Here is a 16194-nt window from a genome sequence, read left to right as displayed (position 1 = left end):
ATAAACCAGACTAAGGCACTTATAATCTGGTTTAGTTTATACTGTACACCAGTATAATTATTGCTTTTGATATGCACTGTGCTATGTTTGTTTTGCCTGGTTGTATAACAAAGCTATTTAGAATGTAAAGGGCAACTATTATCAAGAAAAATGTAAAGAGTTTATAAACTTCCTTGCATAAAAATAACAAAAATTTATATATTTAATCATTTAAAAATGAATTGCCATACATAATAATATTCAAGATACTCCGTTGACATCTCCACATGCAGGTTTTGTGGTACAGTTCTTTCTTGTTCTTTTTAAGGATGTTTTTGTGAAATCACTGGCCTGACCCTGAATTGCTTAGGTGATGTATTTTGGGTTAACTATTCATCCAATATCCAGAAAGATCCAAATTACAGGAAAACCATCTTCCGTAGACTGCATTTGAAGCAAAAAAATTTTTAAATCTTCCCATATTTTCTGTAATAATAAAACAGTACCTTATACTTGATCCCAACTAAGCTGCACACATCCATATTGGTGGCAAAACAATGCTATCGGCTTTATTTGATGTTTAAATGTTTTTTAGCAGATTTAAGGAATGATGATCCAAATTATGAAAAGATCTCATCCCAGAAACCCCCCAGGTCCTGAGCATTCTGGATAATAGATCCTTTACCTGTATATGAAGGCTTGGTCTAATGACAGAAGTAACATGAATACCAACCCAACTATGAAAACTTTAATTTTTTAAACCTGTAGTAGACTATTCAAAACAAATTGGTAGTTGGTTTCTCCAGGTAACTGCATGTGGGAATATAACCATTATGTTAGTAAACTGCTGGAGCTTGTGATTAAACACCACTAGTGATGGGCGAATTTCTCCCGTTCCACTTCGCCGAAAAATTCACGCCTGGCGAAGAAAAAGTAATTGTGCCCAATTGTATTGCAATATCTAAAAACAGTTGCATCAAACTTGAGCTTCAAATATAAATTTGAATTAGGTACTACTTGGTGTTAAACGGTGTGTTTTTATGACGTTTGTATTTTCCCTTGAAAAAGGCTCCATGTGATCCGAAACATGTTGTGACATAATAAATTTGTTTGCAGCAGAGCCTGCGGATTGTGTGCTCCATCCTATTCCACATTGGTTTAAGTGTAATTTGGTCCGCTGGTGTGGCCTGACTGTAGAAAGAGGACTAAACACAGGTGGAGGGTGATTGAACAAACTTTTTGAATTATTTTGGACTTTAATTCACTTATGGTCCCAAGTGCAAGGGAATAGTATTTTTGTGTTACACATCCCAGTATGGCATCTGTTACCTGGAAACCCATTATCCAGAAATCTCTGAATTAAAAGAAGTTCATCCCCCATAGTCTCCATTTTAATCCAGTAATTCAATTAAAAAGAAATAAATCTTTTTGTACTAATAATCCCAACTAAGATGTAATTAATCCTTATTGGAGACAAAACAATCCTATTGGTACATACCTCTACTATCAAAAATTACCAACTTTCTCAATATTATGAACAATGTCAACCAGTGCCAGTCAAACATTTATCTGAAATTCCACATGGAAACAGTTACTACATGCATCATGGTCTACTAAGTCTATATATAGTTGTGTTATTGTTTTTTAGTTTATCAGAATAAATAAATCCCCACTGAAATGCAAGATTAAGGCTACACCTTTAGTACTGTACCACCACTGCTCCCGAAGGACTTTAGTTAACTGGAAATAGAGTACCTTGAACTATCACGAAAATGAAAATAAAAATGTGATATATGTTTCCTCATACTGACGTAAGTAACTTTCTAAATACAATCAATTCAAAATTCTTTATTATTTCTGAAACATTGTTTCTGAAATAATAAAGTTTATCTTCACTATCCCTCTCTCAGCATCTGTTTTTCTTCATTCTCTCTTTTGGCAGCACTTGGGTGTCAGATATTCATTGATTGTTAGATCCAATATATCCTATGGGGGGGGGGTCCCTTTCCTAGCAGATGTATAAGAGCTCACTCAAATAACTGATTCCAGTACAAACAAAATCTAACAAAATAACTGTCTTTTGCACAAATTCTGCATGTAGAGAGACAGGATTTCTGATGATTTTATTAGAGTGAGCTCTATACATCTTCTAAGCAAATGAGCCTAGGAGATAAATTGGATCATTCATTTGACACCCAACTCCTAAATGAAGACAGAATGAGGATAAACAGATGCTGAGAGAGGAATAGTGAAGATTAACTTGATTATTCCAGAAACAGTACAGAATTTTTAATTGATTGCATTTTGAAAGTTTCTTATTTCAGTATGCTGAAGCTAATATAAAAATTTTTATTTTCGCAATAGTTCCCCTTTAAAATCTGCATTTCTTTATAACATGAGATCCTCCTATCAGCCGCAGATCCCATTAGTTTCATAGGCCAGACCAAACCCCTGTTGATTAACACAGATTGCAATTTCCTAGAACATGTTTCTACGCTGCTGAAAAGCTTTTAATAACATGCCAGGTCAGCCATTAACTTAGAGATTGTCTGCTGACATGGTTATTACAGGCATAAAAAGGTTTTTAAATGTTACGAATCACAATCTAGCTACTTCACATTTCCACTGGGTACAGTACTGGATCGACATCATTTATATTACATGTTAATTTAATTGTCTTGCAATAAAACAGTTAATGGGATTATCGCAACCTCTGGTGAACATTGGCACATTTGAACAATGGATGAGAACTGCCCAGTGTTCTATACAAATTCTTCCTTTGTTCCCCATATCCATGTCCCTCATTAATCTGCAGAAAAGACTTATTGTAATATAGAATAAGTTTGATTGTGAGGCTTTAATTTTTCTCAGAACAATGAATGCTAGGAGATGATTAAATGGTAATGGTCATTGTTCTCGTCAAAAATATAAGCAAGAGACTGGCCTATTCAGCTACTTTTTCCAATCAATTATAGATCTCTGTATGATATTTTTCTATTGTTCCATGATTGTAATAGTCTGTTATGGGTGTTATTCAAAATGATTCTGGAAACGGACCCAGCAAACAATAGACAGAATTGCAAAGCAAATGTCACAATTCTAGGATATTTTATACAGCAAAATGTATTTACCTCCCTGTGCATATTAGTATCAGAGTATGTACTCTCTGCAAAGTTCTATCCCTATGACTATTTTAAGCAAATTGGAATTGCCTGTTTTAACTGACTGGACCCAATGAGCACTCTACTCCACTCAAGCACCAAACATAACATTCCAACTAGTAGGGATAGCAAGGGGTTAGCTCTCCCCTCAGGCAAGACTGGCCTGTAGTGTAGAGATCACAGCCTAATAGGGTTTTAGGATTAGTAATGGCCAGGTCTAGGGGTATGCAGAAGAGGCACTTGCCTAGGGCACAAAGATAAGGGGATGTTTGGCAGGTACCTATTAAGTGTCTTCTTCCTATCCATATCCTATCCTATATAGTCCATATTAGCTGCCGTCTCTAGCTCTCCCCTCCCTCCTCCCCTTGTTATCTGACATGTATTTGATACACCTCAGAGTATTGTGAGTATAAAACCCTGATTTTCACTTTAATAAGTGAATAAAGCCAGCTATTTTTTTGTTCAAGAACCTTCTGGTGTCCAATTCTTTTATTTAGTCAGTCAGCACAAATAAGGTGTAGTTGCACAACACCATCCTTTCACCCTTTCATGTAGCAAAAGCTCTGCCTGTTTCCTAGCCAGACAAGGTATAGCCTAGCCTAGATGGGTTTACATAAATATCAAAATATTAGTTCAGATTTTGGTACATGGCAGCTCAAAAACTAGAGCAATCAGCATCAATTGACAATTCAGGATTTTGGAGCTTTGGGATTAGGCACTTCGGGACTTCCCAGGCCCAGTACATCTCTACCCCCTGTGCCCCCTTGATGGCAGCCCTGGGCAATAAACAGTATGATTAATAGCTGTGATTAATAAATACCTTTAAAATATGGATGGATGGATGTATTAATATAAAAATAGGAATTTGGATTTTAAGTCATGATATTAAATAGCATAGAAATTTAGATTGAAACAGAGATTGAGATATGTACCCCCTAGAGTGGCCCCAGAATAAAAATAGAAAGAAGCATCCAGCAAGCTGTACTAGCTGTCAGTCACTGCACAGTTGGTGAAGATTATGATGGTTTGACCCTGGGATTCTGCCCAAACACTCTCAGAACCTTGGATTTTTTTAGAAACAAGCAGATCAAGATCAAATTCAGGGAAATCCCAAATTGGCTTAAACTTTCTTGAGAGCTGAATGTTGTTGTACATCTTGGGGCTAATCATTTTAGAATTAGTTATAAACCCAATGTAATGGAGAAGGCTTTCACTGATTGATCTGTTTGTCTGAAGAAGAAAATACAACACTCTTGTAATACAGTACTTAGACTGAAATGCTTTCAATTTCTTACATATTTCAACTTGAGGAGCAAAACAAAAGTGTCAATAAAAGCATGAAAAAGATCAAGCTGGGTATACTAATATGTAAACAGTGTGATCATTAGTCATATTACTGCTTTTCAGGCTCCCTTTCTTGTTCCATGTGATTCCATTGCTCAGAATTCTTTTGTCTTTTCTGCAGACAGCCCAGGAGTTCCAATGGTTTTGCTAATTTTTTCATTACTGCTAATAATTATTTAGAGCTGATTTGTATATCAACAATTATGTGAAGCAACCTTCTGTTAGTCTAATATTAAAAGGGTCAAGTTTCGAAAAAGGGCTGCTTAATTGGCTGCATCAATGAATTCGTCCTAGTTCCCTAATATATTGTATCCAGTGCATTTTGTGTGTGTGATGCCAGTCATCTATAATATGTATGTGTTACTCATATTCAAGTAAAACAAAATTATCTGAATAGAAGGCAATTTACTGTAAGGCACAGTGTACTAATTAGCTTGCTTCCTTGATCTCTGCTTGAAAATAAGTGTCATATTCTACTTAATTTCCCGCTATTTGACTGTCGCCAATAAAGAAAGTGTTCACTCTCTCTCTCTTTTCAATTTGCATATTTTAAAACATGTTTTCAGAAACATTGTAAAAAAGGCAGATCCAATCATGGAAACTACATTTCTCTGCCGTTAAAGACGATACATAAATCTTAACTAAACAAAAAAAACTTTAACAGCCAATGCAAAATTATTATCTATGAAAACGTTTTGAAAAACGACAGACCTTTTATTTCTAAAATATTTTGCTGCATTGCAACTATATTTTATATATGCACTTTACCCGATGCTTAAAGGACAAGGAAAGTATTTTTTTATACCCCCCCATACTTTGAAAGCCCACCCCAAGATGTACCATGATCGCTAAGTTAATTTTGGCCAGATACGTTCCTTTGTCCTGTTCCGAGTTGTTGTAGAAAACTGTATTAAATTCTATTCCGCACCAAAATTTTCTTTTTGCTTACGTTTTTGCTTGCGTAATTGCTTGCGTATGGCGCCTGTTGATCTATTGCACATCAAAAAGTACCAAAAGTATTCCGCCCCCCACGGACGCGAGAGTGACTGCAAAGCTTGTGCACCAATTTCCTCTGGCACAGCAACAGTGCACAAGGGTTGTTTAAGTGTGCAGAATCCACTGTCTGTGTCTGTGTGAAGAACGGAAGTTTCCTTGCGAGACAACAAGCTGTATGGGACAGGCTTGATATTCCTTTTGGAACAAAGACCACATTATCATGCTGATGCTGCCCTCTCAACAACAGCTTGCATTTACAGAAAATATGATCAAATAATCAGATCAGCCCAATATCACTGTCAGGAGAGCTCTGTTGCAGAGCGCTTTACTTCAACAGGAAGATGTCAGCACCCAGGGCCACACACTGATGTCATCGTGTTGTGATGTCATAGGCATGAAAATTCTAAATAACAGGAACGGCAAGACACGGGTTCAATGCCCAGAAATAAGTCACACTTCTTGGCAATTCTTGGTGCTATATATTTTTTGATTAAGAGATTCTTGGACTTTTGACTCTCTGCCTTGTACCTGACTACCACCAATTGCTGCCTGCCTTTGAACCTTCTGCTTGAATCTTGAATCACAATCCTTCTTTACCCTTTGGCTACCACGAATATGTATTGATGTGTTCATCAATCAAGCAATGATATCATGACGTGATCACGATATGGACTTGATCTATTGAAAACTTTTCCGCCATTAAAATTTCATGTCAGATCTCAAATAAGGTCACTTATATAATCATACCAACCTTTAGAGTTATAATTAGGGTTTGAAAAGACAGATTAAATAAAAAGTCTTTAAATTATAGATGAAAAACCAAAATAGCAATGACTGACGCAAAAGGAACATTTTAATATTAAAATGCTGAAACCATAATCGAACATAAAATATTGAGTACTGCTATTTTTAATTGTTAAGATGCTGAAATAATTCTGTAAGCAGAAAATAAAGGTCACAGTTAATATTTTAGCATTTCTATAATTAAGGAAAGCCATGAATAATTAACTTGTGCGTCTGAGCTTTTTGTTACATTACTCAGAACCTCTGCTCTAACCTTAAGTGGCGCCTTGTGATTTGGAAATGCCAAGGGAGCTATTTTAGTTAAAATAATACCAGGAAGCTATGAACAAAACATTTTTTTTTTTTCTTTTTTAATCTGCAACGCCTCCGAAGCATCCTCATTATCCATCAACTTCAGGTAATCTGTTTGGCTTTATATGGTTTGACGTAACATTACTCTTCACACAGGGCTCATAAGTAAATTATTTTACACCTGTTGTAGCACAGCATGAAACCATCAAAGAGAATTGCAGTTTAAATTAATTTCCCAAGTGATAAATTATTTTGGTAATGACAAAATCATAATGCTGTGGTTTAATCGCAATAGAACAATTTGGGAACATTACGCGGCCATTGTAATTGTTTGTTGAACATGTTTTTCTTCTCTTTCAACTTTTTAATACAGATTCATAAGCGGCCAATGGTTTCTGTACATTCTGTCCATACATTTGCTAAATGCTCTCCATGCAAATGCTCTTTAGTACTTCCTTCAGGAAAAATGTGAAATTGTCAGGTGTGAGCTCTTTCAGCTGCAGTAGTTTAAATTACATGGCACTGTAGAGTTCAGCCCATGTTATGACTGACAGGATGGATTTTACAGGTATAATTTTGTCCACTGCTTTCTGGAGATTTGCATCTTTTTTTTCCAGCAAGAACAATGCTTAAAAGCTTCAGGGCAAAGCACAGTTATTGATTCAATCAAGCAAAATAATTCCATACTGAAGTTATTTTCCTGTATTTACTTTTATTTCATTTTGGTTTTTTTTAGCTTTTAAACATTTGACTTTTAAAATCCAAATCTTGACAAACGGCTGAAAAAAAGAAAAAAAAAAAAACGTGATTTGTTTTACTTCTACATAGCTGCTAAAATGAATCGAGTCCTCGGTTTATCAAACCATGTAGCTGTGAGAAAATGTCATTTTTTATACAGAGTTAATTTATGGGGATGATTTTTCAAAAGGTGAATTTTTAGGCACTATAATAAATCAAATATAACAAAGAAGGAAATGATTTTATTTCATTGGAGATGTACAAATATTTGATAGGCCTGGAGCTTTTGTATTTAATGTAATTGGATGACTTGCATGTACAAAAAAAAATATTTAATATTTCTTTAATAGGTTGCACAGTCATCTAAGTGCCAGGAAAACAAACCATAACTGCAAAGAAACATCCATCACTTGTACACTGGCGAGAGCTGGTTATGGTTGCATACAAAGCAAAAATTCCACTGCATTATTCCCATAGACAAAAGGGATATGATGATGATGACTAGATGGGCAAACAATTGAAGTCTATAAGATTTGTTCAATGAGTTATTATTTCTTTCAATTCCTTATAATTATTTTTCTTCAACTTTTGAGTTTATGAATGAATTGGCTGTGTGGCATGCTTTAACATTGCACATATTTCTTTTCAATACATAAAATAAGAAATAATAAATTGAGACTGGCTGGTCCATACATGTGTAAGGAGGTGAAATGTGAATTGTTAAATAGTACTGCTTAACTAGTTTGGCCACTAGGTGGCAGTGCTTCCTAAGCTGAACTGTGAAAGTTGTTGGTACTAAAAAAGAATAAAGCATACAGGAACAGGAAATAAAATGACCATTCAGGCAGCGATAGACAGCAGTCTTTGTTAGGGAGAGAAAAAGAAGCAGAAAAGTTCGTTCCACTATCTACCTATTATGAAGGCGTCACAGCAATAAACTGTTTAAGAGGAAGTCTTCCATACCTTGTGTCCTAAGTTTAAACATGGCATGCCAAATGTGCACTTTAAAGAAAAAGATTTCTAGAATATACAGGGCTGTATGCAGCTTTTGCCCCAATGAGCAGCCAAGAGACAATAATGATCATACAAACTTGGAATAAAAACATATATACTACTATTTGCCTTGAAAGGAGAACTAAACCCTAAAAAGGAATATAGCTAGAAATGCTGTACATAGTTTACACAGTGAGCATACTAAATCAGCTGTCAGGTATCAGGGCGAGTCTGAAGGTATAAGCCTCCCCCACGCTTCCCACTGAGCTGCGCCCTGAGGGTTGGTACAAGACGGTCCCAGATAAGGAATAGCAGGAGTGCCGATAGAGCCCACAGGAAATAACAGTTTGTGAATAAGGACTCAGCACTTATCTGCAAATGAAGAGACGAAGTCAGGAACAAGCCGGGTCATACACTGGAGTCAATCAGCAAGCTGGAGCCGGTTTGGGAATAAACGAGTAGAGTAGTCAGGAGAAGCCAAGGTCGAAATCAGAAGTATCAGTCACAAGATCCAGGGGTAATCAGAAGAGTAGTCAGGAACAAGCCGTAGTCGTAATCAGAAGAATCATCAAGTCAAAAACGCTTAGTGTCAGTAGAGACGATCACCTCGCATTGAGCCTAGGCCTGAGCGTCCTTTTAACCTCAGGATGCATGCTTGCGTCAGGACGCACGCCTGCGTCAGAACGCGCGCGTGCGTCAGAACGCGCGCGTGCGCCAGTACGCGCGCGCACGCCAGTACGCGCGCGCACGCCAGAACGCGCGCAGGCGTTAAAACGAGCGCGCACATCAGCACACGCGCCCGCATCAACAACAGGCACTGGCGCAGAGACACCGGCCGATTCAGCTCAACCCGGAGCTGTTCTGCTGAGCCCTGACATCAGCCTAGGGTTCAGCATCTCTATAACAGTAATGATCCAGGCCTTTAGTACTGTCAAAGGGGCTCGCCATCTTGGATTGTTTAGAAGTGTCTGCCACACTCACAGGTTCACTGTGATCTGAGCAGCTGTTGAGAAGCTAAGCTAATTATCAAGAAGAAAATGAGGCTTGCCTGTCATATAAGCTGATGCTACAGTGCTGATTAGTAAATTCCCATGCTAATTTAATTGGTTTCAGAGCTGCCATGAACTAATAATCTGAATTAATTACTAATCAATCTTATGTAGGGATCTGGTAAATTAGCCACCCTTAATAATATTGGTAGGCAAATCCCCAGTTTTATAGACGCCTAAATGGGTCCTAATGGGGGACCTATTTCATTATTCTGCCTTAAGATATGCCCCTTGGTGTTCTCACAGTGTACAGTAGATGGCACTGTGCTATTGTATAAAGGTCTTGTTAACCATGTGCTTGAGGTTCATTGCTTTAGCCCTTACCAAGCAGGCAGAAAGGGAATGGGTAGTAGAACCTAGGTACATTAGGCCTGCTATCCTGGGTACTAATTGGTCAGAAGTAGGGACTAAGTGTACAGACTTAGGGATGTAGAGATTCCCCTGGGTTCCACTTAGGGAAAAAGCTGAAAGCTGGGTGTACCTTCAATTGCTGCTGTGTATGTTGCCTTGCCTGCAGGGACTAAGCTGGTCATTGGTGCTTGTGAGTATGCTATCCTCTGTGCTCTATGTTCTTGATTCCTGTGAACTACTATGTGTGGATTATTCTGTTGAATAAACACCTTCTCTGGTTAAAGGGATACTGTCATGGGGAAAAAAAATTTTTTTCAAAATGAATCAGTTAATAGTGCTGCTCCAGCAGAATTCTGCACTGAAATCCATTTCTCAAAAGAGCAAACAGATTTTTTTATATTCAATTTTGAAATCTGACATGGGGCTAGACATATTGTCAATTTCCCAGCTGCCCCAAGTCATGTGACTTGTGCTCTGATAAACTTCAATCACTCTTTACTGCTGTACTGCAAGTTAGAGTGATATCATCCCCCTCCCTTTTTCCCCCCAGCAGCCAAACAAAAGAATGGGAAGGTAACCAGATAGCAGCTCCCTAACACAAGATAACAGCTGCCTGGTAGATCTAAGAACAGCACTCAATAGTAAAAACCCATGTCCCACTGAGACACATTCAATTACATTGAGAAGGAAAAACAGCAGCCTGCCAGAAAGCATTTCTCTCCTGAAGTGCAGGCACACGTCACATGACTTGGGGCAGCTGGGAAATTGACAAAATGTCTAGCCCCATGTCAGATTTTAAAATTAAATATAAAAAAATCTGTTTGCTCTTTTGAGAAATGGATTTCAGCGCAGAATTCTGCTGGAACAGCACTATTAACTGATTCATTTTGAAAAAAACATTTTTTCCCATGACAGTATCCCTTTAAGCAGCATAAAGAACCATTGGCACCCAATTACTGTGCATAGCACTTTATTACAGTGTCACTACACCCTGCCTCCACACCTGAGAGAAAGGTCTCATCTGGAGCACAAATATATATATATATGGGTAAGCTCTTAGTAGAGATGGTGCCACTTATTTCACTATAGCGCTACACTTATATTGTGACATTTATATTGTATATATTCAGTATATTGTGAGTTGGTCCCTAACCTCAGTAAGTTACAACAGCACAGAGCATGTGCAGTGAAGATGGGGAGCTACAGAATCATCTGTGGAGGTACAGATCTTCAAGGGCTGTGTTTGCCTATAGTTGATTCAGAAGCCTGCTTCTTCAGTTAAGCTTTATTTCTCCTTTAGAGAGGACAATCTGCACATAATTCAATGTTTCCTAGACTTTTTTTTACCTGTGACAGTATGTTTCCCTTCCTCTCCATTAAAATGACATTAGTATGACATATAGCAGTATTAGTGATGGGTGAATAAATTCGGCAGGCACAAATTTGCGGGGAATTTCCGTGTTTTGCCACCAGCAAATAAATTTGGAAAACTGCGTCAAAAATTTCCCGGCGAAAAATCTGCTGCGTCAGAAAAAATTGTTGTGCATCAGAATAGTCGTGCACATAAAAATTGTCACACATCAAAATTAATAGCAAGCCCATTGGCTTTTAATGCATTTGGTTAAAATAGACACGCGTATAAAAATTGAAGCACATGTAAAAATTGTCGCGGGTTTCAAAATTGACGTGCGTCAAAGTTATTTTGATGCCCATTGACTTCAATGTGTTTCATGAATTTTAAATTGCCAATTTTTTCCGGCCAAACTAAATGGGACAAATTTGCCCATCACTAGTCAGGATAAAAAAATACAATTTATTTCAAATTCTTCCTGTGTTATAAAAAGCAAATATAAGTGAAATATATGTGTTTAAACTTAGGTGGTTAAAGAGTTACTCTCCAGACCAGCTCTGTTTTGCGTTTTATGTTCTCCATTGCTAAAATGACACTCCTGATAGGCGGGTATACAAGCAGACATGACATTGTGGGTCTATAGTAGTGTATGAGTATGTACAGATAGTGTTCTAGGAAAGCAATCATTGTAAAAGTGACAGAATACAAGACATCATTATACACTCTCTGCTCAGTTCACATTATGTCACTCCCTTGTTGCAACAGCTAACACTTCTTTTTAAACTGCAAGTCATTGTTTAAGAAAAAGGAGAAAACTCATTACCTGTTTCCCCTCTTTCTTCTTGTTTAATAAAGCCTAGGAACATTGACTCTGACCTGCTACCATCCATTTTCTATGTGGATTTCTCTACCACAATCAAATCTAACAAAGAAGTTTGTCAAATCAGTGATGCAGCTCAGCTGTAGTCCACCATAATGCCAGCAAAGCATTTTATTTTATTGCATAAGCCTGCTTCTCTGTTTTCGGATATTTGGTACATATATTTAATGTATAAAGTGAGAGAAATGCTTTATGCTTCCATTTTGTTTGTTATTTTAAAGCACAAAGCGTAATTTGCAGCTCAGTGGAAGAAATAAATCACTGGTTTTGAAGTAGAACTAGGAAAGAGGTTTTATCTTTGCAACAATGTAATTTTAATGGAAACCTTCATTTTCAATTTAATGTATTCTAAAAAAAAATCCCTGGCCTTACAAAGCAGCTCTTAAATGCGCTGTGCATGAGTGAGATTTTACGTTTGTTGTACAGCTACATTATGTTCTGGCTTTAATATCTAATGTGTCATTCTTGTTTATGGATATTCTCTTTTATAATTATAGGTAATTATTCATTTTTTTCTTTTAATTCTATATCAAGCTGAATTAAAAACAATGTTAGAAATAATTACATGACTAAAAGTTTATTTTATTCTAGTACATAAAAAGATATATGTATGTATAGTTTTTTTTAAAGAATAAAGGTGTGGAGACTTAGAACACACAAACAAAAAGTGCAAGTACTGGGTATCTAGGTATTTGGCTTTATAGTATATATAGATATATGGATTATATATGTATTTCATGTATCAAAAGATACACAAGTATGGGAACTGTTATCCAGAATGTTTGGGACCTGGGGTTTTCCAGATAAAAGGGCCTTTCTCCATATCTTAGGTCCAATAAAAATCATTTAAACATTCATTTAACCCAATAGGATTGCTTTGCTTCCAATAAGGATTAATTATATCTCACTTGGGGTCAAGTACAAGGTGCTGTTTTATTTTTACAGAGAAAAGGGAAATCTATCTAAAAAATTTGAATTATTTGATTACAATGGAGTCTATGGCAGATGGTCTTCCTGTAAATTGGATTTTTTCTAGATATTGGGTTTCCGGAAAATGGACCCCATACCTGTATATGCTTTAAAGAACTGCATAATATATTATATATATTATGATATACTGTATATTGTATATATTATGATTATAACCATCTGATCTCTGTTTATAGTTTCGTTTTCACTTCATGATTTCTTAGATCCTTAAGGGAGAATCATTTTTTATTGGCATGAGAGAGTGAATTTTGTCATAGAGTTTAATAACATTAGGATATATTTCAGTGGGTATGTTTCTTTTTCATTCCCTTTTTTATAAAATATTATTTCACAGTGAATTAGTGGTAAGCACTGTGGTCTTGCAGGTCTGAAAGACCTCCAGCCTTTAACAGACTTTCAGAACTCGGTATTAGGCCCTACTCTCCCTTGCCCCTCTTTCTCTAGGTCCCTATATAAGTGAGGTACTGCTGGGACATTGGTCTCTCCTTGTTGGAGCTCAGCTGCTCTACACAACCTACACCTGCCTCTGACCGACAACAGCGAGCTCAACCAAGCTACCCTTACAAAACTTCACTTCTCTAATAACTCTCCTTAGTACCCCTCTGAGGTTGCAAGCTTCAGGCTCTTCAGCATCATATACTTAGTATTCTTATCAGTCAGAAGGGAAGTGGCGCGCTACTCTCTTTTCCTTATATAACCTAACTGGGGAAATCCCCCCACTAAGTCACACAGAAGAGAACCGGATTTAGAACCTCCCAGGGGGATCCCCTACCTAACACTGTCATCGAGTGAACGCAACTGAAATATTTACATCAAATAAACCACTTCTACTCCTAACACTTTATCCCAGTTAACATAGCCATGAACTTGTTGCTAAGTAATAATACAAATACACATAGACACCTAACCCTTCTCACAAGAAGTTTGCAGCAAACTTGTCAGTAAAACAATGTGTAACGTCTAGTTAGTCAGGAACCTTTGATGACTGCTGGCACTCTAGATGCACAAAGTTCACAGCAGCCATCTTCCCTCTCCTGAAATCTTCATGCATTGACGGCATTTTCGGCGCATGTGCAGTTGGAGTAAGTTTTCAGTCCCGAACCACTGCGCATGTGCTGAAAGTCACAAAAATTTCCTAATATTTTTCGGGAATTATCGTGACTTTCGGTGCATGCACAGTTGTTCAGGAACGGAAACTTACCCCAACTGCTCATGCACCGAAACTTCCGAAGAATACCGAAGGAAGAAGATGGCTGCCGGAATTTGCCGGAGGGGGGCGTAAAAAAATTAGGGGCATTTGCCCGGAGAGGGGCAGATAGGCTGGGGGGAGGAGGGAGGGGGTCTACCCAGGTTGGGGGGAGGGTTTTTTTTTTAAACTATGGGTTGAATCTCTTTTTTAAAGGGAATTTGGCACCAAATTAGAATGTAGCGCCCAACGATGATGTCATGACGCTCCACAACACATATGAGACGTGCGAGCATCAGCGCCCGGGACGAACACAAAGTGTATAAGGGCAGTGCAGCAATCAACTGTTGGAACTACAAATTCCAACCTCCTTACAATTACATTCAAAAAGCTGTTGGTTATATTTTAAATAATGCCATGCCACTAGTAAGAAAAGACCTGAGTGGACACTTTATTATGGTACATGGTGGAAAAAAACAAGCCCTTTGCACCCTGCCATGAAAAAGGTATTCTATTCTTGAGGCCGGAGAAGACACTCATTCATCCCCCAAATGTTCTCTTACTGATGTGCCAGCAGGCCTGGACTGGCAATCTGTGGGTTCTGGCAAAGGACAGAGGGGCTACAATAAGGTGCCATAGAAAGTCAGTATTTAGTGGGCAGGTGGGCGCTTTTTGGCCTCTGTGTGAGCTGATTGGACCTCTGTGTACCTGAAATGCCAGGGCCTGTTTTGATTCTCAGTCCAGACCTGTGTGCCAGTTAAGGAACACTAGTGTTTTTACACACGATGCAAAATGCAGCCAGAGCCGGATACAAGAGCTTTTGGAATGAACACTAACAGATGAGCTTTTGCTCACCTCTTGTACTTTCAGCCAGGGTCATTATAAATGAAGAAAAAGTATGTTTTAGTGTGAGCACTTACCGGACACTGAATTCAGACGTGCTGTACAGCTAGCCGCCATCCCACACGGTCACAAGAATTCCAGGAACAAAAAAAGCGAAGCACCGGGAGAATTCAGTAAAATGTAAAAAAATGAAATTTTATTCAATAGACATGTAAAAACCAGTTACAGCAGCAACCCGTGGCTGCCCGCTTAAGCGGGCAGCCACGGGTTGCTGCTGTAACTGGTTTTTACATGTCTATTGAATAAAATTTCATTTTTTTACATTTTACTGAATTCTCCCGGTGCTTCGCTTTTTTTGTTCCTGGAATCATTATAAATGAACCCTTTAGACTATCAGAGAGTTGTGAATACAAAGCAGAAAAAGGTCTCATGAGCATCATGAGACCTTGACGCTCCACTACACACCAGGAGAATTTCAGTGCTTACAGCTTAGTATTCAAACTGAAAATATTATATATCTAGTATAGGTAAATCTAAAAACAGCTGGACTTGCTGAGTAATCAATGAAGATGTTTCACTACTCATCCTAGCAGCTTCTTCAGTTCAGCTGCTCGGATGAGTAGTGAAACGTCTTCATTGATTACTCAGCAAGTCCAGTTGTTTTTAGATTTACCTATACTAGATATACCATGACCTGGATGAATGAAAATCTTCATAGTCATATGAAAATATTGTAGCACAGTAAGTGAGAAGAAGACTCTGAAGGGAAGGTATATCTCATTTATAATGCTTTATGAGACAGAGGTAAAGAATAAAAGGAGCAGAGGCTGGAAAATCCAGTACATGTGTTGGAATTAATGAGAGGATTGAGGAGAATATCTAAAAACACATTGAACATTGCATATATTTAAAGGAGAACTAACCCCCTAAAAGAAGAGCCCCATCTACTATCCCAGATAGTTCTACCCCCCCCCCATAGTGCATTAGTCCAGAAAGGGTCCCCTGGACAGCATGCTCACTCATTTATGCAGAGTACCACAGTGGAGCTCATGGGCACCATTTTCTGGGTCGTCAGTCTTCTTTTGTAAGAGAACGCGGTATTTGATGCATGCGCAGTTGGAGCAGTCCAGTATTTGTACTAAATGCGCATGCACCGAAAAAGTTATGTGAATTGCCGAAGGGAAGAGGATCAGAAGGTGATTGAATATCCAGAAGATGGCGCCCATGAGCTCCGCTGT

The sequence above is a fragment of the Xenopus laevis genome, chromosome 5S (assembly GCF_017654675.1).
Source record: "Xenopus laevis strain J_2021 chromosome 5S, Xenopus_laevis_v10.1, whole genome shotgun sequence".
Classification (NCBI taxonomy): Eukaryota; Metazoa; Chordata; class Amphibia; order Anura; family Pipidae; genus Xenopus; species Xenopus laevis.
Note: the sequence above shows the minus strand (reverse complement) of the source record.